This window comes from Perna viridis, chromosome 3 (genome assembly GCF_037379345.1).
Source record: "Perna viridis isolate PV_CMFRI_1.1 ecotype Kerala chromosome 3, ASM3737934v1, whole genome shotgun sequence".
Classification (NCBI taxonomy): Eukaryota; Metazoa; Mollusca; class Bivalvia; order Mytilida; family Mytilidae; genus Perna; species Perna viridis.
In genome coordinates this window covers 26,461,868-26,468,042 of record NC_142447.1, presented here as the reverse complement: position 1 = coordinate 26,468,042, position 6,175 = coordinate 26,461,868, and positions in this window count along the sequence as shown.

Below are 6,175 nucleotides of genomic sequence, written 5' to 3'. Positions count from 1 at the left end.
TTTTAAAAAATGATATTACCATGATTACCGCAGTGAATTAATAAAGTAACCGCATTGTTTTTCTTAATTATTTCATTTAAATTTACGACAAATTTACAAAAAAACAAATAACAAAACAAATAATAAAACAAAAGAAAAAAATCAATTTAAAAAATCATTCCAAAACAAACAACACAAAACAACATTTTTGGATCACTATGACAAAAACATCCCTCTAAAAGACTTTTCTCAACCAATATATATATATATATATATATATATAACGTCTCAGAATGTGACGACTCTATTTGCTACACTGCTCCATCGGATCAAATTGATACGGGGAAGATATATAAACGTATAGAAAGGTCTTAAAAATTCCCAACGATGTTAGAACTGTCAAATTTGCGATGCATATACATATGGTTGTTTATATTAAATAATATCAGATTACATCGTATAAACAATTAATACACTCTTATATGATTCACAAGTTCAATGTGCAATTTTGGGATTGTATTATTTCTCAGTTCATGTTCAAACAAACGAAAAAGACGATCATTTGCATTTCTTTGTAAAACTTTTGTTTATTATCTTCAAATTTTAAATGTCTTCTTTGGGTAAATTTTGAAAGACTTGATCATTATTTGATCTGTATAGAATAGAACAACAATTATTTAACTATCATCAATACAATTTATGATAAAATAATGTTTTGTGTTCTCAATATACCTGCACATGCATTTAAAATAAACGATTAAAATTTGTTTTAATTTATTCTGACAAAAAGACTTAAAGCAATATAATATGTAAACATTTAAATGATCTTGCGAATCAACATTAAAACTGAATGTCCTTCCAAAAAGAAGACCATTAACCATTAAAAGTTTGTTTGTATTATTGTACACATTATACAGAAATTCGCACTATACACATTGTAAAGTAATACGCACTGTACACATTATACAGTAATACAAACCATACATGTTGTATAGTAATACGCACTATACACATTGTACAGTAATACGCACTGTGCACATAGTAGAGTAGTTCTGAATCAACTTTCCCACGAAACGAACAAAACAAATATAAACTCAAATGGAATAGAAAATTATGAGTCCTGGGCAGAAATTATATGTTATCACTTCCTTTTATATAAACACCTTTTGTACAACGATTTACTTAAATTCAGGAAGACATTTTTATTCATATAGTCGAAGAAGGTTAATAAAAGGACGCATGTCTTCGGTTTTTAATGTATTAATGAGATAATGAAACGTTATCTTTATTGGTAAAAGATACGATTTTCAAATTAATGTCTATTCTTTGAACATTCTTTTCACAAATAGAGATATTCGATCCATAATTTCACCTCTACGTAAAAAATCAGTATTTTTTTAGTATTCAACTACATCGATCTTGTATATTTACCACTTTTAGTAACAGCGAGCGTTCTTTAAGTGGATATCTTATTTGTCTATGTAGTGTGTGTTGAGGTATTTCATGGAGAGAATTGGATGTATTATTGAATGAATTTAAGGGTGTGTTTGTTGTTTCAGTACATTTCCGACCTTATATCAAAGGAGATTACCAAGGCCTTAAAAAACTAGTTAAACGCAACCGTAAAATTCAAGCGTCTGTCCACAGTCAGGACAGATGTTGGTCTTTAATGTGTCTTTGTATCATTACATTTCTTTTTAATTTGATTTCGAAGAATTGTCATCGTTGAATTACCGTGGATTTTATTTTATTGTCGGGGCCCTCCAGAGCTTACTTTACACTTATTGAAGACCAATCTATGATGATATCTGAAAGTTATTTACTATTTTATATTCAGATTATAATCTTGTGCATTTGTTACGTTTCACCATATCCGTTCTTTTTCTATCTTTACAATATTTGTAGTTTTTTAACTTCAATGTAAGTACTTAACTTTTAAAACGCTCTGAAACCAATAAAGACGGGGTAGTTATGTTTGAGTTTTAACATGGCCATTGCACCACTCCCAATCTATTACATGTACTCGTTTTTTTTGTTCTTCGACATTTGAGTTTTGAATATCGCCCTAATCATGGTTTTCACTTTTTCACGTAATACAATAAATTCTTTTTTCTTGAATCCGTCTGTAGTTATCTCCCTTATTCCAATAAACCATCTATAAATACAATACTACCAATAAGACCTCATGATTAATATGCTAACCATTTCCGAGGTGGTGCATTAAAGTTTTAAAATACTAAACGGTCTTTTCATTAAAAGAGATAACTTACCCGCTGAAGCAATAAACGAAACTTCATATATTCACTCATTCTGCGAATGATTTGATATTTTTTGTAGATTCCTTCATCTGCAACTATGAAAGAATAAAAGTTTTAGAACAATTTTAGTGCCATATCAACTCACAAGAATTCTTGATAAAACATCAATACATGTACAAAATATCATAAATTGTTAAGATAACTTAACAAGAATCTATGTGAAATCAGGACTTAGCATTGATATCTTCAAAACTACTTCGAATTCTTGGAAAACAGGCACAATTTCAAGTTTTCAAATATTGTATCATTAACCACCTTAATGTTCCCAAAATCCAGCATCTAAATAGACACAATAATTTCTTAACTTTCAGTAAATGTAACCAAATTTCATCAATCTTATATTAATTACGCAATTAGAATGTAATATGAAGTAGAATGTAACCAGCTAGAAAAAGCCACTTATTAGTGGAGTCTGAGTTGCCCATTTGCTTTTGTTACTTTGTATGCATGATTTTAGTTACTTTATGTTCTTTGTTATGTATGTATGTTTTCCATGTCTGGCCTTTGTCCCTGTATTACATTCTTTTGATTACCGCTATAACCTTGGTTCCCGTGATTACTCTTATACATAACAAATGCGATCAAATTACTCTCACTCAAAATTGAAGTTATTTATATTAAAAAATATATATTATCAAATATTTCGTAAATGGTAATGCAATGATATCTTAATACTAATGCAAATTAAACAAAACAGACTTACCCATCATCATTTTGAACATGATAGATACACATGGAATCTGATATTTACTTTTGACATACACCTGTAGTGTATATACAAATATCTTTATAAGTTTATGATATTGACAAAATTTATTGAAAATGCAATAAAGTCAGAGATTCTCGTAAACAAATAGTCCCTTATATACATACACAAATACGTTTCCCACTACTTACACGTTACAATATGAATATTTCAAGAATGATTAAAGTTTTTGTTTGTTACGCGCTTGTTTTAAACGTACACTTATCTGTTTAGCTGGATTACTATTGAAAATGAATAATATTAGTCATTGAAAAATCTATGGCCATAGTGTACTTTTGCTTTTAACGAACATGTATTTTTGTCCTTTAACTTAGCATTTCAAGCCTGATTTATATGAAGAAGACATAAGCAACTCGATTTGTCTTTTAATAACAGACAATGTCGATTACCGTGAACTTTGTGTCATGTCCGTTCTCAGCCTGCTTTGGCAGAAATGCTTCGTTACTGAATAGATTATAAAAAATGTAAAATGTCCAATGCAAAATAGTACAAATATCACCTATCCAAAAACCAGATAATATACTATAATTTACTTCGACAGATTCCAGTCCAAATATAGCAAATTCACAATCAAAACGTTATTTAGTTTTGGAGAAAAATTCAATCGCGAATAGTGGATCAATTGTCGTAAGTATTATTCCACTTCCATACAAGTTATACACAATATCAATTTTGCTCAGATACCCTACCATAGGGAAGACCTGTAAGAAATCAAATTATATTATAAAACGATGAAGTTCAGAATGATATTTTGGTGTTATAAAATCATTGCAGCTATAAACCGTCGTGCAATGTGCGAATTAATGGAGACTGGTGCATCTATAATAATAATTAATTCAATTTAATAAATAGTAAACGAATGCTGAAATGATGAGAAATAATTAGTAAAGTAACTGAGCCCTACAATCTTGTCTTGACTAAGGATTGCCTTTTATTCTTTTATTACAATGGAATTCGTCTTTCGTAAAAAACGTTTTTGCTTGGCAAATCACTGAAATTTATCAATATCACTGAATGGAAACTAAAATTGATCTTAAGTCAGATTGGTATATGCTATGGTCTTGGCTTATCTTATGATAAGACTATAATGACATACATGGAATAGTCTTATTTTGATTAATGTTTTTGCGTAAGCTGTTAAGCATTATGTACATGCTAGCTATATAATATTACTGCTTAACTTGTACTGATAGATCTTTAATTGATAGTGCCATTTTAGGCATTATAAGCTTCCAAAACACTGTTTAAGGTATACTAGCATATAATGTTTCACAAATATGCATCATGCTGCACTTGAAATTAAAAGAGGTGGAGACTATAAAAGTCACAATCAGCCCCAAAATACCATGAACTGTTTTGTTTTTAAAAAAGTTTTTTTTAAGAATCAAAAAGCGGTATTGATAATTTCTTAATAATTCTTTTTCCGTAAACGTGATGCTATATTTTAATAATGACATAATAAAAACTAGATTTTTTTCATAAACTAAATCCCCAAATTTAGGTTGGTTCTTATGAAATAAGTAACATCCACATTCTTCTACCAACAAACTCTTATGACAGTTTGTATGTCATAAATTTAATATATATATAAATATAGAAAGGTCTGAAATATTCCCAACGATGTTAGAACTGTCAAATTTGCGATGCAAATTTTTGGTCGTTCCATCCGCGAGACTCGAACTCGTACCGCTGTGACATCTATGGCAACACCGCCTGCACAAAGTCCAGCGCCTTAGACCACTCGGCCAGCTAGGCTATATAAAAATAAAGCTTTCGGTGGCCGGGTCATTCCTCCTCGTAGGATTAATCTATGGCTGTAACTTAGTACACGATGTATGGTAGTACGGGACATTTCATTTAGGTGTTATTATGTAGGATAGAGGATCAAATTAATGATGCATGTCACAACAAATCAATATTATACAAACGTCTCAGAATGTGACGACTCTATTCGCTACACTGCTCCATCGGATCAAATTGATGCAAGGAAGATATGTAAACGTATAGAAGGGTCTGTAATATTCCCAACAATGTCAGAACTCAAATTTGCGATGCAAATGTTTGGTCGTTCCCTCCCCGGGACTCGAACTCGTACCGCTGTGACATCTATGGCAACACCGTCTGCACAAAGTTCAGCGCCATAGACCACTCGGCCAGCTAGGCTATATAAAAATATAGCTTTCGGTGGCCGGGTCATTCCTCCTCGTAGGATTAATCTATGGCTGTAACTTAGTACACGATGTATGGTAGTACGGGACAGTTCATCTAGGTGTTGTTATGTAGGATATGCATCGTGTACTAAGTTACAGCCATAGCTAATCCTACAAAGAGGAATGACCCTGCCAGCGAAAGCTATATTTTTATATAGCTTAGCTGACCGAGTGGTCTAGGGCGCTGGACTTAGTGCAGGCGGTTTTGCCATAGAGTTACAGCGATACAAGTTCGAGTCCCGCGGAGAGAACAACCAAAATTTGCTTCGCAAATTAGACAGTTCTAACATCGTTGGGAATTTTTCAGACCCTTCTATAAGTTTACGTTATCTTTCCTGTATCAATTTGATCCTATGGAGCAGTGTAGCAAATAGAGTTGTCACATTCTGAGACATTATATATATATAAAGGATATTTCGATGGAATGGTATGGAGGCATAACATTTAACAACATAAGACAAAAGTAGCATATTTTGTTAATTTTTAAATAAATTGTCAAAACTGCCCATTTTCTTGATGTCATTTCTCAATTTCGGTTTGTAAATAATGAAGTTTGTCTATCAATCAAATGCAACAATAAAAAGAAATTTTAAAATTGGGCAATTGTGTTATCAAAACGATAGAGAACATGAACTTAACAGAAAAATGAACTGTAATTTAATAGAAAATACAGACTGCTTAAATTTGCATTATGCTGTCATCATGCTTTTTGTTTCTAATTGAAATAAAGCACTTTCACTTTGGAAGTAGCAAAATAATAATTTACCTTTCGCCAAAACAACTGTTTAGAACTTACGACAGATGAACATACGTGCTAATGGACGTACATCTGTCATCAAGCTCATGTAATTGTTATTAACTTGAAGGTGTTAAATGGCTAATTTGAATGTTTCCTCTGTAGT